Raw genomic sequence first — 24,038 nt, forward strand, 5'->3', positions numbered from 1 at the left:
ATCAATTAACAGTGCTCGAACCGCAGCACCTGCCTCATAAGTGTCTGTTTCGCGAGGGGGCACAGGATGGCTAGTGGAATCCTCGCTCGCCTCGCCGTCATCGAGGTCATCTTCACCTTGGGCATCAGCGGGGGGCGCGCGCCAGTGCATGCAGATGTTATGAAGCACTGCGCAAGCCACCACAATGTTGGATGCGCTATGGGGGCTGTAGTGTAGACCCCTGTAGCGCTGCAGACACCGGAACCTAGCCTTAAGGAGGCCGATGCACCTTTCCACTGTGCTGCGTGCACGTCGGTGTCGACTGCTGTACCGCGCTTCCGGTGTCGACGGCTCCTGTTCGCCTGGCAAAGGAGCCAGGGCTCCAACGGATAACCGCTGTCACCTAAGCAAAATGAGGAATATCATGTTCCGGTCCCATCGTACATCCAGTAATGCCTACCCAACCGACACTTGCGCACGTTAGATGAATGCGTGCTGCGGAGCTCCTCTCGCAGCTCACTGTGCCGCCAAACGTAGGCATCGTGCGTCCCCCGGAGAAGGAGCAGTCTAGAGAGGTGATTGTCATCGACGAATCACACACCTAAAACACATGATGACACTGCTTGTGAAACATCTTTCACTGCCACGCGTAATCAGGTCATTCTCACATGAGAGCCATATTTTGTAGGTGAAACAGCACCACATCACAATGGGTCTTCTACATAGACTCAAGTAGCTACTTGAAACGTGCAAACACTTCATTGCAAAGGAGGTAGGAGCAGAATACTTACGACCATCACGTTCAGTGCAAAGTACTGCTTTCTGCAGAAGAATGCGCTCTTCTGATATTGCCCACTGTTTTCGGATGGAGCAGTGACGCAGACGAGTGTGCCGTCGATGCAGCCTGCGTAGCAAATTGTGTGCTCTGTTAATCGATATGTTACATGGGTACATTTGTTGAGAGATCCCCCATAACCCATTAACTAACTTTACGAAGCACTCACCAATTACGCCGGGCAACTTCCACTTCCTCTGGAAACCAGCCATTGCCGCGTGCACCTCTGCAGAGCTTAGGGGGGATTTAATCCACAGCGGTGCAAGGCGAAGCACGATGGCATTCGTCACTCTAAACAGCATCCTGCTGACTGTGCTCTGAGAGACGGACAGATCGCGGCCAGTAGCAACAATCCCCTGAAAGCTGCCCGTGGCATAAAAGCGAAGGGCAATCAATATCTGCTCCGCAACTGTCAAGGTCCTCCTTGTCGCCCTTCTAGGTTGCAACGCGGGCCTAAGCTGGTGGCAGAGCCAGCGGACGAGTTCCTTCATCAGCCTATATTTGTTGAGGAAAACTTGGTCCTCCTTTCCTCGAAAGCATCCGCGCGCTCCCGGAATGTCCGTTCAGCGTCGTGCTCTAGCAGAACTCCCGGCAACGCGTATTGCATTGCAAATAGAGAGAGAGAGAAAGAGAGAATAGAATAAAAAGATATGAAAAGTGGAAATGTACAATCAAAATAGTTTCACTCAATATACAAGCTGAAAAAGTCACAAACACACAACACAAATAAAACTCGGACGGCACAAGGTAGAGAAAATCACTAAAGAATGGAGCGCAGAGGAGAATTCAACTGTTCGGGGAGCAGCAGAAAAGTGATGTAGAGGGCCGCGTTTCAGCAGTACTAGAACACGATGTTCGGGATAAGCCCCACAGATAAAGCAACCCCGTTATCGCCACGAACCAAGGAATTACGTTGCCGATATTTTCCCGACTCCTCCAGCCACCTTCACATATTACTTATCTTTTTCCTTTCCAACGTGCACCTGTATCTGCGCGCTGACAGTGCGATTGATAAGCACACGTCGCCTGCACGACTTGGGTGTAACATGTGGGTGGACATGCGCGTTTCGACGCTGAGTTTGCGTCCGGACCGCGAACAATGCATGGCGTGGAACGCAACCGATGCTCATATATTGCAATGTACACGCGCAGTTGTCATCAGGGGCGGACGTGCATGAGTACATAGGGCTCTGTACCAATATGTCACTCTTTTAAATATTTTACATGCGAAACCAACTGTATACTTTGTTGATATACTTTACTTTTTGTGGCATGGTGTTCGGTGCAAGAATGTGACATAACAACCACATTTGCAAAATTTTACAAGAGCACATCTCTAGGGCGCTTACGACCCCTTGGCTCCCCCCCACCACCAAATCCATTCTTGAACAGTGGCAATTAAACAGAGTCAACCGCCTTGCAGGCGCACCTCCTCATGATCGGTGAAGACTGGGTTCCACCATTACCGTAACGCATAACGGAAAAGGAAATCGCAGTTCAACGCTGGAGCCGCACAATGTTTGACGCACCTACATGGAGTCCAACAAACGGCTCACAAACTTCTGTCACACGTAATTGTTCAACCAACATGTATGTCCTCTTCGCAAGAAACAGCGAATAGCGAGTTAGTAAATTTTGTGGTACGAATGCGGTATCCGGCTACGTCCTTGCCTACGTTTGAATGCACCCATACAGCACCAATAAGCTGCACTATTTCATAATACGACTAATATGCGCTATAAGCAATGCAACAACTGCACAGTTGTTGACTGTATTCATTTGCCATTCATACAGCCAATTGCTACAGTGCAATGTCATTACGGTGGTGTGAGAACTTGCGCAGAGATGGCCGATGACGTCTTGGAGAAAGAGCAAATTTATTTTTAAGATCATGAACGGCGAGTTTCATCGCCAAGGGCAGTCCTATGAAATAAAATACTGAGCTTCTGCATTCTAACAATGTATAGTAACAAGAGGCACAAAAGCGCCTTCTGAAAACCTCATTCTTGTCACGGTTTCTCGTAGTACACATAACTTCATTCTCTTCGTCCGATAGCGAACAGCAATGCAACGAAAGTACGACAACCACAACCACGTTCTCAAATGAACCAGAATTCCAGTTTCGGTTTCGTATTCGTAAAATGAAACGCTAGTGAACACTAGAAAGAAAGTGGTTCGGTCGGTTTCTGTAGCTTCGACGGCCAAAAAGAACGGCGCCGACGCGACTATGTGCTGCCGTGAAATGCTACTGGAAAGTGGCGCCCCTATGTAGAGTCTAGCCTCTATAACTGAATATAGCCGTCTTAGTTGTCCCTGCATTTCTCCCTAGCATTCCCTAGCTCATGGCTTTATGCTAATGAGGACCGTGGCCCTACGTCATTTTGACGTAATCATGACGTAAAAGATTAGTTTCAAAGCTTAAAAGTATTCTAGCTAAAAAGGGTCGATTACTTTGAGCGGCGCGACTTTAGTGATGTGTCCGCATGCATACTTTTATATGATGTTGCATGAACTGTGTACGTGCTCGTGGCAACAAAAAGTTCATATCTTTTTTTCGTTTAATGGTTTAATAATGCAGAAAGTATCGGTGCACAACGCGCTTCACCGTCACAATTTCTCTGCGCCGATCGCCGCACGTATGTGTGAGAGTGGCGCGCTTTTCGAAGCGTCGTGCAATCGATGTTCTTCCAATAGAAGTGTGCACGCAAAATACTCATCGATCAAAATTCACTGCTTGTGGAGTAGAGTATCAACGATCATTTGAGTACCGTTATTACCCCCACAACTCACGAAGGAAGCATTTGAAAGACGACTTCCATAACGTCATCGCATGCAGCACTCGAACACACACAAAAATTGACAAAAATAAGCTGAAGCTCATGATTTAAAGCAGAAACCGATTTCTTATAGTCGCGTTTACGCTTCGCGCCACACTGTCCGTTCGATCCTTTGTGGGTTTGTTTTGTCGCCTGCCGAAGGCTCTGATGGCGCCGTGGGCCACCGGCGCCGTCTCACGGCCACATACCGCTATTATAAACGTCAAGTACTGTCACGGTGTCACAGATACATTGGTGCCTTGCACACCTGTACGCCATGAAAAATAACAAAATGAAAAAAGGAAATTAGGTGTGGCCTTCGGGTTCTCAGGAGGAAATATCGAGGAGGCGGGTTGCATGCCAAGATAATACGTTGTGTCATTGGTTGATAAAAGGTGTCAACCACTTTTAATATTCACGCCTTTTTAGATTGTCCACCAATGACAGAAGAGATTTCAAGTAATCGAGGTCGATTACTTTGACCAGGATAGGGCCCCAGCATCATCAAATTGGAAAAAAAAAAGACTGAGAACGGAAGCTCGGTGTTCATATGCCTTTTTTGTGGTCCAAGAGAAAACTTTATCTCAACTAGTTTTTGATCTCGACCGATCTCGACATCTTAAAGATCTCGACATCAAACTTACGGACACACGTGAAGGTATGTTTCTGCAGATAGTACAGTTAACATGTTTTACGCCCTGAGCTTAGATGATTTTGAAACGATTACCCTACGCGATGATCGTTGCGTATACGAGGGGCGTTCAAGTCAAACTGGGACTTTTCATTTTTCGCAAAAGTAAAATGAACATACAGGCGAGAAATTAGTTTTATTTTTCGACGTAATCTCTAGCAGCACTAATGCACTTGTCCCAGCGTTTCACGAGGGCTTGGATGCCAGCAGCGTAGAAATCCTTACCGGCGTGTAGCAGCCATGATCGGACCGCATTCTTGACCTCGTCGTTGCAGCTGAAGTGGCGGCCCCCAAGTAGCCCTTCAGTGGCAGGAAGAGATGGAAATCGCTGGGGGCGAGGTCTGGACTGTAAGGGGGATGTGGAAGCAACTCCCAGCCAAGTTCCTGTAAGGTGCGTGTCGTGAAATGCGCGGTATGCAGGCGCGCATTGTCCTGTAGGAGGAGGACTCCTTTGGTGATGAGGCCCGGCCGCTTTCGCTTCAGCGCCTTAAGCACATCCCTGAGAACCTGGCAGTAATATGCACTATTGATGGTGCATTGATGGTGGTATTAATATGCACTGGGCAGAAAATCAAGATGAACAACGCCAGCCTTGTTCCAGAAAACCGTGGAAAAACGTTGGATGTTCTCAGGAACACTGACACTGGGCTCTGAGCCCCCCAGTCGGGATCGTCCTGCACTGATGTACGGCCGTCTCGGAACCGTTTGCACCACTCAAACGCTTTGCTGCGGTTAAGTGTATCGTGGCCATACTGAGCCTGAAGTCTTCTGTGAATTTCAGATGACTTTACGCCTTCATTCACGAGAAACTTCATGACAATTCGCTGTTCGATGTGCGCGCTCACCTCGTTGTCGGCCATCTTGTCTAGCATGTGTCTTCTGTGTCGCACAAACTTTGGACCACCACGTGGTGAACGCGGAGGCCTGTCGCGTGTGAAAATGACGAAAAAGTAGTAGCGCGAGCCATTTGTACACTCAGGAGACAGAAAGTCCCGGTTTGACTTGAACACCCCTCGTAGTTTGCACTACTTGTGATATTGTGCTGGACGAGTTACAGGGCACTCTGTCACTGAGTTAGCATGGTTATAATTTGAAACCAATGCATGACAGTGCAGGAGAAGCGTTGGATGTGATAAATGTTTCTTGTGCTCTTTCATGCGATATGTAAAACCGGTCTGGATGCCTATACTGCTTTCTTTCTTCCTCATTTTCGTGGTCGGCGTGCCCAAATATCCACGTCTTTAATGACAGACACTTCTGGGGACAGCAGCTTGTTATGCCGAGCTGTGTGCGTGACGTTCTTAGCCTGACATTAGTAAAACTTTGATAAAATTATAGAAGGTTAACAGCCTCTGTGAGAATAGACCACAAACGATGTTCGCGTGGTTGTCATTCGATGAGCTCCACTATTTTCATCCTTGCTCAATGTGAATAGGCCGTCGCTAGCGATTAGTGTAATACTCAACATTTAGTCGTGTTACCGCTGCTTTACCGGTACGTTTCACTTGTAGCGTGTCCACCCGATGAAGCTGAGTGAACTGAAACGTTTGCTAGAGAACAAAAGGAGCGTCGATGATGTTGATGACCCAGAAGCAGGACAATCTTCTGCACACCAAACGAAACAGCTGCAGCTGGATACCCTCCGTGGAGGAGGTGTTCCTCAATCACATTATGACAAGCTTGTGCTGAACTTCGTGGTTCACAGCCTTAAGCCGTTCTCAGTTGTAGAAGAACCGTTGTTCATGTAGCTGTTAACGTCCTTGACTCCGAAAAGCAAGCCGGTTTCGAAAAAGGCACTGATGTCTCGAATTGCGACGAGCTTTGGAGAAATAAAGGACGGAATCAAAAGAGACCTAGATGCAGACGACCACGTCGCAGTTTTAGCGGATTGCTGAACAAGCTTCCACAGGTGCGTTACGTTTCACGGCAGTGGATATTCTTCGTTATCACAGAGTAGCCCGTTCTGTCTTGTGACATAGCGTACATTGGAAATCATAGGAGACCATGTTATGCGGTGGCCAAAGAATACAGCAAACACGAATCAATTTTTGCAATTAGGCAGCTCAGCCAGCAGTGATGTGCTTGGAAAGGACACTGACCATGCAATTACGTTATAGCTAATAGTAGTAATGACTGGACTCTCATAGTGCACAACGCTCAACTGGCCTGAACATGATTTAATTAGCAATTAGAGCTAATTGGGACCCCCACATTAATCAGCACCCTCCAGGGAGCCACCACACTAATTGGGGAACGTCTATCTCGTGTCCAGACCAGCTGAGCGTTGTGCACTACAAGAGTCCATAAAAAATAAAAAATAGACAGAAAATAAAATAAAAAGATAGAAGTAGAGTGGAGAGAAACAATTTATTCGAAAATCAACGATGCCGCGGTGAAGAAGCCGCTCCGCAACACCCGAGTGACCAGCGCCCGCCATGTTGGTAGTTGGCACCCAGCAGTTGCAAAGATCGACGACAGGTGGCCCTTTAGTTGCAAGGCATCACACCAGATGGAGCCACCATCATAGCTCTAGATGAGAAAGACAGAGAACAAGATACTAGCGGGAGGTAAAAATGGCAACACTGCTAAACAAGTCTAGGCATGCGAGAGAAAAGCTCTCACTGCTACTGCTAAAATAGCACGGAGAAAACAGTACACATCAAGGAAAAAGGCTTACGGGGGCGATCGACTAGGCCTAACCACAGCGTCACAACACTATGCAGCTAACACAAGGCAGGAACCACTGGGCACACATCACTAAACATACGTCAACACGAACAAAAGGCTTGCTCACCGCAAAACACGTCTAAACATGCGAGAAAAGGCTTAACACGAGCGCGGTCAAATCACTCGTTGGTCTCCGCTAAACACGGCAAACATGCGAGCAAAGGAGCGCGTCAAATCACTCACCTTTTCCCCGCGGCGACTGCCAGGCAGAAACTGAGCGAGTGCGGAGCATACGTCTGCTCTCCGCGACAACCAGCCAGAAACTGAGCGAGCGCAGGGAGCGCACGTCTGCTTTCTGCGACAGCCAGAGAGAAACTGACTGAGGCGCCGCGCCGCGGCAGCTATGGATGCGCGCGCGCTCCTAGCGCCCTCTGCTCCACCCGAGCGCGCATGCGCACGCGCGCTGCTAGCGCCCTCTGCGCCGCCCGCGGGTGTTTTCGGTTTCGGCTCTCCGCTGCGCGCGCGCTCCTAGCGGCGACGGGTGGCTTCTGAGTTTCGGTTTCACTCTCCTTTCTTTGCACGCGCGCGTTTATCTGTATAAAGGCAGCGCGCACCGCGCTCGCGTCATCGTTCTGACCGATACGTGGAAAACGCCATGTGTGGTTTATTCTCCTGCGTTTCTCGTCATCGCAAGGAAAAGACAAAAACGAAGAACTTCGCGAATTTATTCGCGGCATCGCGGAGGAAGCCTTGCAAGTCCACCGCCTGGAATGGTTGCAAGCGCGTCAAGAAATGTGTCAGGACAAGATGAAGACGCTCGACCGCATCTTAGCGGCGGACAGACTGGCGAAAAAGAAGTCCAACTTTAGCCTGGATAATCTGTATTGGGAACGCAGTTCCGATGTAGAGGAGGAGGACGACGGCGTGTAAATAAAAGCGATGCATTTCTCTTCGAGTCTCAGTCTCTTCTTTCTCTTCGTGCAACGTGTACGCATGCAACATGTCTTCCCCCGAACCTTTACGTTTCCGTCATCCTTTTACATCCTTTTACATTGGAAATCATAGGAGACCATGTTATGCGGTGGCCAAAGAATACAGCAAACACGAATCAATTTTTGCAATTAGGTAGCTCAGCCAGCGGTGATGTGCTTGGAAAGGACACTGACCATGCAATTACGTTATAGCTAATAGTAGTAATGACTGGACTCTCATAGTGCACAACGCTCAACTGGCCTGAACATGATTTAATTAGCAATTAGAGCTAATTGGGACCCCCACATTAATCAGCACCCTCCAGGGAGCCACCACACTAATTGGGGAACGTCTATCTCGTGTCCAGACCAGCTGAGCGTTGTGCACTACAAGAGTCCATAAAAAATAAAAAATAGACAGAAAATAAAATAAAAAGATAGAAGTAGAGTGGAGAGAAACAATTTATTCGAAAATCAACGATGCCGCGGTGAAGAAGCCGCTCCGCAACACCCGAGTGACCAGCGCCTGCCATGTTGGTAGTTGGCACCCAGCAGTTGCAAAGATCGACGACAGGTGGCCCTTTAGTTGCAAGGCATCACACCAGATGGAGCCACCATCATAGCTCTAGATGAGAAAGACAGAGAACAAGATACTAGCGGGAGGTAAAAATGGCAACACTGCTAAACAAGTCTAGGTATGCGAGAGAAAAGCTCTCACTGCTACTGCTAAAATAGCACGGAGAAAACAGTACACATCAAGGAAAAAGGCTTACGGGGGCGATCGACTAGGCCTAACCACAGCGTCACAACACTATGCAGCTAACACAAGGCAGGAACCACTGGGCACACATCACTAAACATACGTCAACACGAACAAAAGGCTTGCTCACCGCAAAACACGTCTAAACATGCGAGAAAAGGCTTAACACGAGCGCGGTCAAATCACTCGTTGGGCTCCGCTAAACACGGCAAACATGCGAGCAAAGGAGTGCGTCAAATCACTCACCTTTTCCCCGCGGCGACTGCCAGGCAGAAACTGAGCGAGTGCGGAGCATACGTCTGCTCTCCGCGACAACCAGCCAGAAACTGAGCGAGCGCAGGGAGCGCACGTCTGCTTTCCGCGACAGCCAGAGAGAAACTGACTGAGGCGCCGCGCCGCGGCAGCTATGGATGCGCGCGCGCTCCTAGCGCCCTCTGCTCCACCCGAGGGCGCATGCGCACGCGCGCTGCTAGCGCCCTCTGCGCCGCCCGCGGGTGTTTTCGGTTTCGGCTCTCCGCTGCGCGCGCGCTCCTAGCGGCGACGGGTGGCTTCTGAGTTTCGGTTTCACTCTCCTTTCTTTGCACGCGCGCGTTTATCTGTATAAAGGCAGCGCGCACCGCGCTCGCGTCATCGTTCTGACCGATACGTGGAAAACGCCATGTGTGGTTTATTCTCCTGCGTTTCTCGTCATCGCAAGGAAAAGACAAAAACGAAGAACTTCGCGAATTTATTCGCGGCATCGCGGAGGAAGCCTTGCAAGTCCACCGCCTGGAATGGTTGCAAGCGCGTCAAGAAATGTGTCAGGACAAGATGAAGACGCTCGACCGCATCTTAGCGGCGGACAGACTGGCGAAAAAGAAGTCCAACTTTAGCCTGGATAATCTGTATTGGGAACGCAGTTCCGATGTAGAGGAGGAGGACGACGGCGTGTAAATAAAAGCGATGCATTTCTCTTCGAGTCTCAGTCTCTTCTTTCTCTTCGTGCAACGTGTACGCATGCAACATGTCTTCCCCCGAACCTTTACGTTTCCGTCATCCTTTTCGCTGTATCTTAAGCGGCCCCTCCATGTGCGGCAAATCTACTTTCGTTGCTAACGTGCTGAGGAACCTGAACGACGTGATGGACAACCCTCCATCACAAATATTCTACGTGCAGAAATATGCTTCGCTGAGCATGCAGGACGAATTAGGGGACTCCGTTGAAATTTACCAAGGAGCTACTGCGAGAGTGGGACACGTCGCGCGCTACGCTGATCGTCGTCGACGATCACATGACCGACGCCGGTTCCTTGAAGGAGGTGACCGATCTTTTCATTCGGGGTTCTCACCACGCCAACGCGTCGATCTTCTTACTCGTCCAAACATCTTTTTTGACAGTAGCCATTTTAGAACAATATCCTACAACGCCAGTTACGTCGTCCTGTGGCGCACCGTGCGCAGCGTGCTCCAGATCGTACATTTCAGCCAACAGCTATTTGGCAGAAAAATATTGGAGTATTTTCTGGACGCATATAAACAAGCGATGTCGTCGCCCCACGCATATTTACTCATGGATCTTCACAACTATACGCACGAGGGTCACAAGTTGCGTAGCAATACCTTTCCGGGCGAACGTCAATATATCTACGCTCCGAAATGAATATCCGCCCTCACCTCACTTTACTCAAAGTACTCTCCACTCTACCCCCTCCGCGCCGTCGTGACGTCCGACTCGTCCGACATGAAACACCTCTCTGAAATTTGCCTCAATGTATTGAACGGAAAGGTGGCTCTAGCTCCAGATACCTTCGCGCGTTTGAAGAAGCACAAACGCTTTTTACGACGGCTCGCCTACAAAAAGATTCACAAGAATCCGCAACGTTTGAAGCGCTATCTGTCTCAGCAGCGAGGACAGGGCATTCTTGGTGGTTCCTCTCCTGCTTTCCGCCGTGTTGAACCTTTTCGCCAATGGCAAGAGAATTGAAGTGACCACCTCCTCCTCCTCCATCGGAAACATTCTTTCCTCGAAGGAGAGTGACGACGTCAAAGTGAAACTTATACTACAAGCACTGTATCGCATACTCAAGCAGTACGGATTTGACCCCTATGTCAATAAAAACAAGGCGTCCGATGCTACAAATGACTTTGACTATTCGCTCCTCTCTCCAGAGGTGGACGAAGAGGAAGCGGAAAGGGTCGTCTTGGAATTAAAGAAGGTTCTTTCCTGGGATCGCGAGGGTTGTGTCTCCGTGTCGGGCAAGCCCATCAGACACTCCTCCATTTACGAACTCGTCAATTATTTGTTGCAACGTAAGACAGCAAAGAAACCTTCCTGGTTCCCCAAAGTCTCGAAACTATTGCGTCTGATTTCTCTGCCCAAATCTCGCGAGCCTCAACAGCAGCAGCAGGCCTCCATTGCATGGACAACTTATGGAAGAATATGAAAAGCTAGCGGGTGGTTTGGGGGATGTGGAATGCTATAGAAAAGTGCATCACTTGAGCAAAAAGAAGGCTCTCGCCATTCTCAGAAAGCTGGATGCCTACATGCTCCACCATCCGGTCTGAAGAAAGTTTAATAGGAGATGCATCATCGCGCTCACGATCAACGACGTGTGGCAAATGGACCTCGCCGACTTTTCAAAATACAAGAGATTCAACGGAGGCTAGCGCTACATTCTCGTGGCAATCGATTCCCTCTCCTGCTTTCTGCGCACCCTCCCGCTAAAGACGAAGCGCCCCGCCGAAATGAAAAGGGCCATGATAAGACTTTTTCGGGGAGGTAACGTACCTACACGCATCTTTTGCGACAGAGGAGGGGAATTTTACAAGACCGTCAAGGAGTATCTCTCACGAAAGAAGGTACACATGTATTCCACCTTCTCTGCAGTAATCAAAGCATCACAGGCTGAACGCGTGATACGCACTTTACGCGACAGAATATTCCGCTATTTTAGAGTAACCGGAAAATACCACTTCGTTTCTGCGCTTCCCAAGATCGTGCGCGACTACAACAACACCAAACACAGGACTTTGGGCATCAGCCCGTCCGAAGTCACACCAGAAAACGAATTGGAGCTGTTCAATAAGATAAATGGGAAGCCCGTCGTACCCTCCGTAAAAAAGAAGCTGAAAGTGGGGGATAAAGTGAGGGTCCTACTACACAGAAAAGGCTTTCATAAGAGCCCGGAAGGGAGTTGGTCGCCTCAGATTTTCACCGTCACCCGCCTGAGAGACACCTCCCCTCCCGTCGTGCACCTGGAAGATTACCGGGGTAAGGAAGTGGACGGATCTTTCTACCCGGAGGAGGTACTCGTCGTAACCCGAGACGCCAATCAGCCTTGGCCAGTAACGAAAGTGCTGAGAAAGAAGCAAGTGAACGGTCAGAGCTTCTCCTTGGTTCGCTGGTTCGGTTACGACAAAGAACACGACAATTGGGTTCCGAGCAGCGACGTGGTCAAGATTGGGAAATGACGTCAGACATCTACGTCCACCTGCTCTTGAACGCCAGCATGGATAAGTTTCCCTCGAATAAACTCCACGCCTTCACGGTAGCTTTCGATAGTTGAATTCAGCTCTCGAATCGGTATAAACTCAGTCTGATGGATCTCAGCATAAGTAACGATTTTTTATATATCGGGTACGAAAGGCAAGATGCGAAAATCGAGGTTTCTTTCGAGGATACGGTGGAAGCCGGCAGAACTTTTCATGTCACCTCGGATCTCGAGAGGGATTTGGGAAAAGCCCTTTCGGAATTCAATGTTTCTTTCGCGCACAATAAATCGCGATACGACTTCGTCTTACCCGTGGACGTGAGAGCCGTGGAATTGGACCCTCGACTCGCACAGGCGCTCGACGCCTAGCTAGCGTCCCGCGAAGCAGGTCGTGCGGTGAAGCCTCCCAAATTGACCGAACGCCAAGCCACCTCCATCTTATTGGAGCACGTCGCACCCGTCGCTTTCGGCGACGTCACTCTGGATTCGGAAACCACGTCCCTACGGAACACACTCCACAAGTATTTCCAGACGCACAAGCTGGACGCCTCGCTAGAATTCGCGGATAACGTCTACTCTCTGAAAACGCCGAAAGGGTTGCACGTACCGGAACCCTTTGTCAAGCTGCTACATCTCACACCCGTCGAGGGACACGGAGAAACGCTACGCGTCTCTCTCCCCGTAGCGCGCCAATTTTCTTCACGATCAAGACGAAAATTCCTCGATCTTTTCAAGTACGTCTGCCTCCCGGCTACTATGCGACGCCGCAACCACTTCTGGATGCGATTAACCAGCGCGTAGGCGAACGCGCGCGCTTCAGCTTCGACCGAACCGAACAGAAATGTAAAATTCGGCTTTCCGAGGGCACCTCCACCCTAAGACTTTTCGAGTACTTGGCAGTGCTTTTGGGCTTTGAATCTCGTACCGTGTTCACGGGGGAGGAGGAGGATGCCACGAGCTCCGTCGAGGTACTCCTGGAACCAGCGTTTCACAACATAATCGTCTACACGGGTATCGTAGAACCCACGTACGTGGGGAGCGGGAAAAAAACGATATTAAAAATACTACCCTTTTATTACGAGAAAGAGAAGCACGTCGTCACCTGCACGTTAGATAACATCCAGTATTTTAACCTGTCTCAATTCGAAATTCCCTCAGTGACGATCGTTCTCGCGGACGAAACGGGAAGACATTTGCAGTTGTGGTCCAAAGGCAAGAACCAATCTAACGTTGCATTTCAAATATGTACCGTAATTCCCCCAAAATAATTCCCGTGTACACGGGACCCCTTTTCCAACGAGGGGGCGGTGTGTTGAGCAACATATCCAAGTTTATCATTCCCATCTGCCAGCAAATAAAACCGATCGCCAAGAGAACCTTGAAGCGCTTGGCGCGGAATTTGGCCGATGGCGAAGGAATATCGCGCGCAGTAAAAAAGACGGCCAGAGCAACGGGCAGACACGTGCTGGATTCCATGGAGGGCTCTGGAAACACCAATGCAAACGACAACAAAACGCGCCGAGCAACGACGCCGCAAACGACAACAAAAGGCGCCGACACACGGCGCACCTGCAGATATCTGCAGCTGCCCGCTGCGCAAGCTCCGTCATGACGTCAACGAAAGCAAAAATACACACGCCGATCTGTCTAACGAGTGATATGATGATATTCGAACCCCCTTCCATTCAATACGGCGTGGAAGATACTTCGTACCAACTTTTTTATCCGGTCAACGCGGTAAATAATTCCGTGATCGAGTTTTGTATTCAAAATGTACAAAGGGCACACTTGGATCTCTACGGTAGCTTCGTGTCTTTGACCGCGCGCATTGTTCGCGACGACTGGGAAGAAATGGACGAGAAAGAAGTCGTTTTCCCAATAAACCACCTGTTGAGCGGCATGTTTTAGACGGTCACCGTTTATGCGAACAACAAGCTCGTCAGTTCCAACGAGTTGTACGCCTACAGGAGTACTTTGGACGTCGTGCTTCATTCCACGCCCATGGCTCAAGAAACAGTGCATGCGGCTGGACTCTGTCGAGGACGACGAACATTTAAAGAACGATTACGACGTCTCGTCTCGGGGTCCGAAACAACGTTACGAAGCGACGAAGGGTGGAAAATACTTTAACCTGGTCGGACAGATCAATACCGACCTGTTTCAACAGCCGCGCCTGATGGTGCCTGCCATCGAGATTCACGTCGTTTTCCTATTAAACAACGACGAATTTAAACTCGTATCGGTCCCCAAAGACAAGAAAACGTACAATTACGAGGTGGACGTTAAAGAAATGACGTTACACTTGAAAATGGTGACGCTGGCACCTTCCCTATTTTTGGAATACGAGCGGCGGCTTCAGACCACGCCGGCCATCTACGTGTTACGCGGATTGGAAACCAAGGTGCGGAGCTTGAGTGCCGGGAGCTTGGACGCTCACTTTGAAAACGTTTACCCCGAAAGGGTACCTTCCAAATTATGCGTCGCCCTGCTCGCCACGTCCGACTTTCTCGGCGACATCCAATCGAACCCCTACAAATTCCGTCATTACGACCTGTCTCATTCGATGCTCTCCGTGGACGGCCAGCAAGTGCGAGCCGAGTACGACTTTCAGAACGACCTCGTCAAAATTTCAAAATTCCCTACTTTAACTTCTTGCAAGAACTGGGAGAGAAACATTTCAAGTATAGCTACGAGCGATTTAAAACGAACGGGTTCCTTCTCTACTTCAACTTGGACGTGGACAAATGTTCTTCTCCTTCGCATTTGAACGAGTGGCGAAAAGGAAACGTTCGCCTGCAATTACGCTTCGCTAAAGCCCTTCCACACGCGGTCACCGTCCTCTTGATTTCCGAGTGTCCCAAGCTCATGTGCGTCGACAAGGACCGTACGGTCACCTTCCCATAGAAAACGTGTACGAGAGTGACATCTTGGAACTCGTGTCCCTGAACCCCCTCGCTTCCTCCATGCTGAGAGGGATTTGCGCTTCCGACGAAGCCTTCGTTTAACGCAAGCCCGGCAATTTACTCATCAATACGGAAGAGCGGAGAAAGTGCGGGCAGCAGTGGGTGCTTTACTTGAAAAACTATGACGGGTCTGCCGTGTTTTTCGACAGCTACGAACTTCCCCCTATCGAAGCAAACTTCGAAGGACTTTACCTGCAGTGAACGAGTATAACGACAAGTGTATTCAATCGCCTTTTTCACCTTAGTGCGGGCTTTTTTGTATCTACGTAGCCACGCGCATGTCGTAACGCTACAGCTTGAAAAATTGTGTATCCATGTTTTCCTGTAACCTCGAAGAGAATGACGAAACAATAAAACGTCTCCTCGTGAGCGAACTCGTTTCGTAATACTAGTCTATTTATTCACGACATACACAAGACCCTTGCGAGACGATCTTCCAACGTGCTGACCCGACGCTCGTCGTCGCCGGTCTGCACCGTGACGTCGAGGGATGTATGGAGAAGCCAGTAGCGACGGACGATAGGTCGGTTGAAACCCGCGTTGATGAGACACGGGTCGACTGTCTCTCCTCGTCTATACTTCTCCAACAGCTCGAGCTTGTAATCTACGAAACGCTTCATTTTCTTTGCAATCTTCCCACTGACGGTAAACAGACATAAGGGTATCGTCTTGAGAATCGAGCGAAAGTCTCCCTCGCAGCTATCGCCATGAATATAATCGCGTAATCGCAGCAAGTCCCGATACATTCGCGTTTGCACAAAGGTTGCAAACCTCTGCTCGGGCGTCATGACTGAGACGGAATGAGAGTAGGCAACCTTTTTTATTTCTCGTTACACATGAATTAGGCTCCAGCTTTGGTTTCGTAGCCAGGAAGGCAGCCCAAATACGGACGAAGGCTCGAGTCTACCCAATGGCTGGGGTTTCTCGACCAGAGTCCACCGCAACGACAGGTAGTCAGTTGATCGCCGATCCGCAAAAAGAAGGCCTTAGGAGGAGGCTTGAAGGTTAGGACCAGGGGTAGATCTCCCGTCAGTAGCCATTCGTAATCTGCAACGAAAGGAGCGTGAGAAACGCGTGTTTCTCAAACACACACACACACGTACAATCTTCTTCAGTCACAGAGTGACACTGATGGTCCATCTTCTCCATCTTCCTTCAATAGTCGAAGTCCTTCGCAACGTACGTCGAACGGTACCGTCCGACAGCCGAGAAACGGGCGAATCAATCGGTCCGTCCAATGCTTTTGCTCTGAAAAAATGTGCCCGATTATAGAACGTATTAAAAAAATAATCAGGAAGCGTACCTTTGGACCACAATCCACCGCAGTTGGTGCAGAAGAAGCGGGCGCTGCCAATCTCACGAAATATGTGAGGCGGGAAAAAACCGACTTCACGCGTAGCAAAAGTGTTGTACACTGGAAACGAAAGCCTTCAAACATTTCGACGATGATGACGTCATGGCTATTACTTACGAGGATCTACCTAGCTGATCATGATGGCTCGAGAATGACGATCAAACGTTCGCTTCAACATTTATAGTAAAGCTTGCCTCTCACTCTCTATCACGTCATTGAACGTGTTTGGACATGTTTGGACGTGTTCAGACACGGGCGGCGAACCGTCGAAGTCGCCCCTGGACACACTCGTTCCTCTCACCCTCTCTATGACGTCACTGAACAAGACTGAACATGTTCGGACGTGTTTGAACATGTTGGGACGTGTGTAGACACGAACCCCGCAATACGAAAAACGTCACGCAGTACGAATTAGACTGGTGGTTAGTGTGTCGCGCCCAGTGTAGAAGGATCCTGGGTTCGAATCCCACTCTGGGACGGTTACACAGGATGTGACAGCGGTTCCCCCTCTCTCTCTCCCCGTCTTTGTAGTCCTTGGACGTGTCTGGTCTCGAACCCCCTGTGTCTCTCCTCCTCCTCCTCCTCGAACGATATGGGAGGAACAAAGGGCGGCGTGTTGTCACAGAAGCAAAGTGACGGATTTACGTAATCGATGGATATGACGTAAATGGGGTTAGTGCGAGCGAGAGAACCCTGTGCCCTGCGAGCGTGAGAACCTGTGTATCGATTACGTATCGATGTAGTATAAGATGGTCATCCCCCGTACCCCCCTCGTCCACTATCCCCGAATCAAGACAGCCGAGACAATGCTGTTTACATTCCAGACAATTTTGGACCTTCTGGTCCACATTCGTCCACCATTTGGTAAGTGTTTCTCTATCTCTTCTTCTTTAGAAATAGTTTCACTGTAGGTTTCACTGTGACACACATTGTACAGCTATTCTTCCAGCTGATCCCCAGTGCGGGGGGAGATGTGCCCCGCTTGGATATGGAGTCGTTTTTGCAAACGTTCGCCATCGTAGACGAAGAGGACATAGAGACTGCCACAACAGAAGTGCACATGGCGTGCTACAGCACGGAGTGTCGAGAAATCGCTGTGCAGCGGGGACTAGAGGGAGAGCTCTTTTTCAGAGTGCCCCGAAGCTTAGAGGAGCAGACTTTACCGCTAGAAGGTACTGCCCCTTTAAGCTTCGGGGAAGCGGAGCACCTCCTCTACTCCCTGGTGCACCAGTGGAACAGAGCGAGTGCAGCGGGTTGGAGAGAACTCGCTGAATGCTGGATGGCGAGTCGAATACCGTGAGTGTTTTTCGATTGTGGTGTTTGTTTGTAGAATCCTTATTCTGGCACTTTATTACTAGATTGGATCCCTGGGTTCTTATGGAAGACCACGAACAACCCATGTAAACACGACAGACAATAAATGCGTATCGTCTTTCGCATCACGTGACTCTCTCTCTCTCTGCCCCCAATACAATAGAAGAATAGGAAACCACAGATACTGCGTATAAAAGCGAGCGTGGAATAGACCGCAGTTAAAGATGGTGATGTCGACGATGTCACCACAACGTTCGGTCTGCTTGCGCAGGAGGTAAGTGCATTTGCATGTGTTTAGATCGTTGTTTGATTAATGCCTCTTTTTCTCTATTTGCTAGGTACACTCGCGAGAATTATTTCAAATTGAGGGGAGGGGCTTCATGCCACACATGAGGTCCGATTAGGCTCCGCGAACTTCAAAATTAGGGGGAGCATCACCCACATTATTCAAAATTGGGAAGGGACAAAAATTCATGTCCAACATGAATTCTGATTAGGCTTAATGGGGAAGATTTGGGGGGTACATTTTAATCTGGCCTTATTCAAAATTGAACTCCTTCTCTCATTTTTCGTTAGATTATTCCAAAACGGGGGGGGGGGAATTCGTGCATAACACGAATTTCATTAGAGACCATGTTGATTATACAAAATTAAGGAGTTCTTAATGGGAGAATTATTTCAAATTGGGGTTAAATTAAATCCTTCTCTCATTTTTCGTCTGGTTGCCATTGTCGACATCATATGCGATATCGCAAAGCAAAAAGGCGCGGTGTCCAAAGTACAGACGCCACCAGCGCAATGCGAGGAGGATGAGACGCCCTGGTTCTACGACGATTGATAGGAAGCCCACGAGGGGTATCCATCCACGACGCGAGGCGTTTCGTGGAGCAAAATGTAAGTTGACCGTCTCTGCTGTGAGTGTATTCTATGTATGGCATTGTTTTTTCAGGAACCAATAGCCACTGCTGTCGCATATCATGCAACACAGGAACAGCCGTCCAGCAACCTCCCCGATAGCCCAAACTACCTTCCTGTATAGCAGTACGTCCCCTCCTTGTACAGCATTGGGCAAGAAAGACCATGAGCGCCCTTGTGAATCGAGTGACCGTGGAACAAAGAGCAGGCATCTATCGACCAAGTCCTTTGTGTGTATTCAATAAGGATGTTTCAGTGAAAGAAAACACAGAGTCTCGTCAAAGTTATTCAGACTGTTTAATGCATTGCATGTCAATAACTAAGGGGTATTTCAACAAATCAATGACAAGGTTGGCGATGTAGACTGCTCGCAAATGTCGCTGCTTCCGCAGGGCGTGCTTAATATGAGCGATGGCACGAGCGAGAAGGTCCACGATGTCTGCAGCGATGTAGTTGAATTCTGAGTTGGACAAGCTCACAAATTCGCTCATCAGTCCCAGGGGTCCGTTCGGAACCGTTATGCAGACGTTCTTGTAACGGCTGTAAATCCGACGCACCATCTCCTGCAGCGGCCCCGGCGAGATCTCTCCTATATTGCCAAAGCCTACCATGCGTGGGTGCGGGAACAATTTTGTAAAGAGTGGTAGCTGAACATCTTCATGTAGTGATGACGCGAGCGCGGTGCGCGCTGCCTTTATACAGCTAAACGCGCGCGCAAAGAAAGGAGAGTGAAACCGAAACTCAGAAGCCACTCGTCGCTGCTAGGAGCGCGCGCGCGCAGCGGAGAGCCGAAACCGAAAACACCCGCGGGCGGCGCAGAGGGCGCGAGGAGTGCGCGTGCGCATGCGCGGTCGGGTGGAGCAGAGGACGCTAGGAGCGCGCGCGCAACCATAGCTGCCGCGGCGCAGCGCCTCAGTCAGTTTCTCTCTGGCTGTCGCGGAAGGCAGACGTGCGCTCCCCGCGCTCGCTCAGTTTCTGGCTGGTTGTCGCAGAGAGCAGACGTATGCTCCGCGCTCGCTCAGTTTCTGCCTGGCAGTCGCCGCGGGGGAAAAGGTGAGTGATTTGACGCGCTCCTTTTCTCGCATGTTTGCCGTGTTTAGCGGCGACCAACGAGTGATTTGACCGTGCTCGTGTTAAGCCTTTTCTCGCATGTTTAGACTTGTTTTGCGGTGAGCATGGATGGTTGCATCACAACAAGTGATATTCAAACTGTGATTTGCGATTTTCCTCTGCCGTGGATGAAAAATCATGTAACATGACTTGGTTAGGTTAATTTTTAGCTGATTTGCAGCGACCCATAGTGACAGTTTTTTAAGAACCAGGTTGGCCTTAGTAATAACCTCAGGTACAGTATTGCCTTCAACAAAAATGTTTGTGTCATCTGCGTACAAAGCTGTAACTGTTGATAAGTACTTGGGTAGGTCATTCACATAGACCAAAAATAAAAAAGGTACTAGTATAGACCCTTGCGGGACACCTTAAGAAGTCTCACGCATTGACGAACGCTTGCTATCAATTTTAACATACTGTTTTCTGTTGGTTAAGTAACTCCTGAAGAGATCAAGAGGTAGCCCTCGTACCCCATAGCGTTCTAATTTAATTAATAAAATATTATGATTAATGAGGTCAAATGCCTTTGTAAAATCAATAAATGTGCCCAATGTTAAAATTTTGCTATCCATGTTGTTCTTTAAATACTCAACGATATCAACCAACGCGATTGCAGTGGATTTTTTCTTCGTGAATCCATATTGCGCAGGCGAAAGTAAGTTTTTATCAGAAAAAAATTTCTGCAACCTGGATAGTATACTTCTCTCAACCACTTTACTGATCACAGACAGAACAGATATTGGACAATAATTTGTGGTAGACAACCTGTCACCTTTTTTGAAAACAGGCACCACGTTCGCAATCTTTAATTCGTCTGGAAAATACCCCTCTTGATACATGGAGTTAATTAATTTAGCTAAAGGAACAGATAATACATGTCGGAAGCGTTTCAACACAGAAACAGATATCCGATCATGCCCAGCTGATTTTGTATTGTTTAATTTCTGAATGATACTCTCGATTTCTAATGGAGTAACTGGGGCAAGGAAAAAGTAGTCCGGATTGCGCGGAGGCAGTGGCAGTTCTGGAACATCATTATCTCCGTCGACATCGCTCATGACAAAACTTTCACTGAGCATCTCTGCAATTATTTGCTTGTTGTTAACAAGCTGTCCGCCAGTACCACGGAGCGCAGGAACGTCATTCACTGGAGCTGTTCGACGCAGAACTTGATTAATCGTACTCCAAACCTTTTTGCTATTACCAACAGCGTTATTGATGCTTTCCTGGTAGTACAATATTTTTGCATGGCGTAGCACTCTGTGTAAAATGGCAGCGTATGCGGAATAACGATCCCTTAACGTTACGTTATGTGGACGAATACGAACTTTTTTATATAAATTGTTTTTGTGTTTAATGCTTCTTTGCATTGCAGGTGTTACCAATGGCTTCCTTATCTTATTCCTCTTACTAACTGTTACAGTATGTGTCGCAGCTTGTATTGATGTGGAGAGATTTGTAAGAAAGTCATTACACTTAACATCAACTGAGGCATCATAATTTAAGAACGACCAATCTACCGCTTCCAGCAATGTTCCCAATGCCACAAAATCAGTGAACGTCTTTTCCCTGATACTATCATCTCGTGGACAAGCTGCTTTAACAGAAATGAAGACTAGTTCGTGATCCGTGATCCCTGTTGCAACAACTTCACAAACAACCTCATTTTCATAAAAATTAGTTGTAATGTGATCAATAATGGTTGACGATCCATCATCTGGAAACCTAGTCGGGACTTTGACCAACTGATTTACACCATAGTTCGTTAGGAGTTCCAAATAGCTGACAGCAACAGAGCCCTGCTTCAGACAATCAATATTAAAGTCACCAAGGATCAGTACATTTGATTTAGTTGTCCATAGTGAGTGCAATGTAGCCTCCAACTCATTTAAGAACACAGAGGCATTTACTGAAGGAGACTTGTAAACTACACCAACAATCAGGGATGAGCTTCTGAATGGCATAGCCCTGCCGATAGTCAGCTTCAGTAACGCGATAAATAAACTTTCGCATATTGGAACACTTATGGACAGGTCGGGTAGCTGTCTGAATGGCAAGTCCTCCTTCACGTATAATGCAACGCCTCCATGCTCACTCTCAGCTCTGTTACAAAAGATTGCCGAGTAACCAGTTATATGAAAAAACTGAGAGGTTTCATCACCAAGCCATGTTTCAGAAAGAGCAAATACCTGTATACTTGCTGACGAAAGCAACGTTTGTACATCATCGAAATGTTTATTTAAACTACGAATGTTTAAATGCGCGGCACAGAAGCCAGAGTTGTGCGTTTCGTCACAGAAATCATCCACAGAAAGCAGGGACATACCAAAAAAAAGAAAAAAAAAGAAGAAGTGAGGGCCGCTCTACGGCCTCTGAATATCATTCACATGTTCAATACAAATGCGTTCAGCTTTGTCATTTTTTTAACGAAGATACGACCATTTCGTACCCAGACGTACATGTACCCTTGTTCTTTCGCTCGTTCTTTGTCCAGCCGCAGAATGTTTTTTTTTGGCGGGTAAGGTTCTCGCACACAAACAGACCTAGATACGGATGCTCGATAGATAATAGAGTTTTATTACATCGTACGCAAAGGCGATAGCGTACGTAACAGATAGCGTTGGTGGCTCTGCGCACTGCGCGAAGCTCTCTTTCTGTTATGGGCGTGCGCAGAACCATCAACGCTATTCCTTACGTGCGCAAAGGCGATAGCGTACGACGTACTAAAACTCTCTATTTTCTTAACTTCTGATTTTGCGAGAAGCCACGACTGTACGTCGGAACGATCCTTAAACCTTATCAGGATAACTGGCGGGTTAGTTGTTGACCTAGTCTGAAGTCGGTGATAAGCCTCTACCGGCGTATTTCAGATAGGCATAACCTTTATCTTTGTGGCGAGCTCATCAAGCACTTTGACAAGCTCTTCGCCGTGGGTGTACTGTACGCCATGAATTTCAATATTGAGTGGGCGATCGTACTGCTCATTATAGTTTACAGTCTTTTCTAGGCTGGTAATCTTCTCATCCTTATCTTTCAGAAGTCTTTCCATAGCTGTCACTTTAGTGTCTGTGTCATCGGCACGATGTACAAGGCCATCATACTTCTGTTCTATACTGTCCAGTCTTTTCTCTATAGTTGTCATTGTTACCAATACCTCACTAGTCTTTTGTCCATTGCTTTGAATAGCAGCAAGTAACATTTGAGGAGTGATCTCATTTTGATCTTGACCAGTTCTGCTCTTGTGCACGGTGTACGTGTTACAAAGCCAAGATTCCCGTTCAGGCACTGTCATTGCTTTTAGTGTCATTTTCGTGATGGAGCTACATGTTCCAGAGCGATAGCGGTTGTTGCATAGGGCACATTTAACAGCACTATCATCAGTAGTGACAGGCTTCATACATGCGAGACAAATACTAGCCATAACAGTTGCAGTCCACTGGAGCGAACAGAATAACACTGATAAAATCACGTACCTAGATAACAAGATGCGAGTTAGCAACCGGCATATCAGATAGCTCCGGAGGACTGCAGAGCGGAGACGATCGTAGGGCGCTTATGAAGTCATAACGTCCGCCAGGTGTCACTTCTGTTGATGACGTTGTAGCTTGATGGCTCTCTTGCGCTGAAGCACGTGTCGCTCTCTTCCCAGTTGTACAGGTTCCTCGATAGCAGTACAGTATCTAGATAACAAGATGCGAGTTAGCAACCGGCATATCAGATAGCTCCATATCAGATAGCTATATCGCTCCGATATCCTTCAAGGAGATAAAGATAAGTACATCGTGTATCTGCTCCCCACAAGTACCATGCTGAAAGTAGTAATCATTCAACCCAAGTTTTACACAGAAAATCCACGGCAAGTATTGCAAAAAATTTAAATTAAAAAAATGTTTTTTTTAAATAAAATTTTTAAAATTTTTAAGTTGGGCAAAACCTGACTCAGTGCAATACTTGTCGTGGATTTTCTATGTAAAACTCGGGTTGTAGGAAATAAAAAACTAGATAGAAAGGAAGCAGACAGTGCGAAATGATTTATTTGAAAATCAAGGACGCCATCTTGAAGAAATCACGCCGGTGCGGGCGACTGGAGCACGACGGTTGCAGAGGCAGGTGGCAAGCTACTTCCAAGGCATCACACCAGATGGCGCCAGCATCGTAGCTCTATATGAGAAAGACAGAGAACAAGAAAGTAC

The sequence above is a fragment of the Ornithodoros turicata genome, chromosome 1 (genome assembly GCF_037126465.1).
Source record: "Ornithodoros turicata isolate Travis chromosome 1, ASM3712646v1, whole genome shotgun sequence".
Lineage (NCBI taxonomy): Eukaryota > Metazoa > Arthropoda > Arachnida > Ixodida > Argasidae > Ornithodoros > Ornithodoros turicata.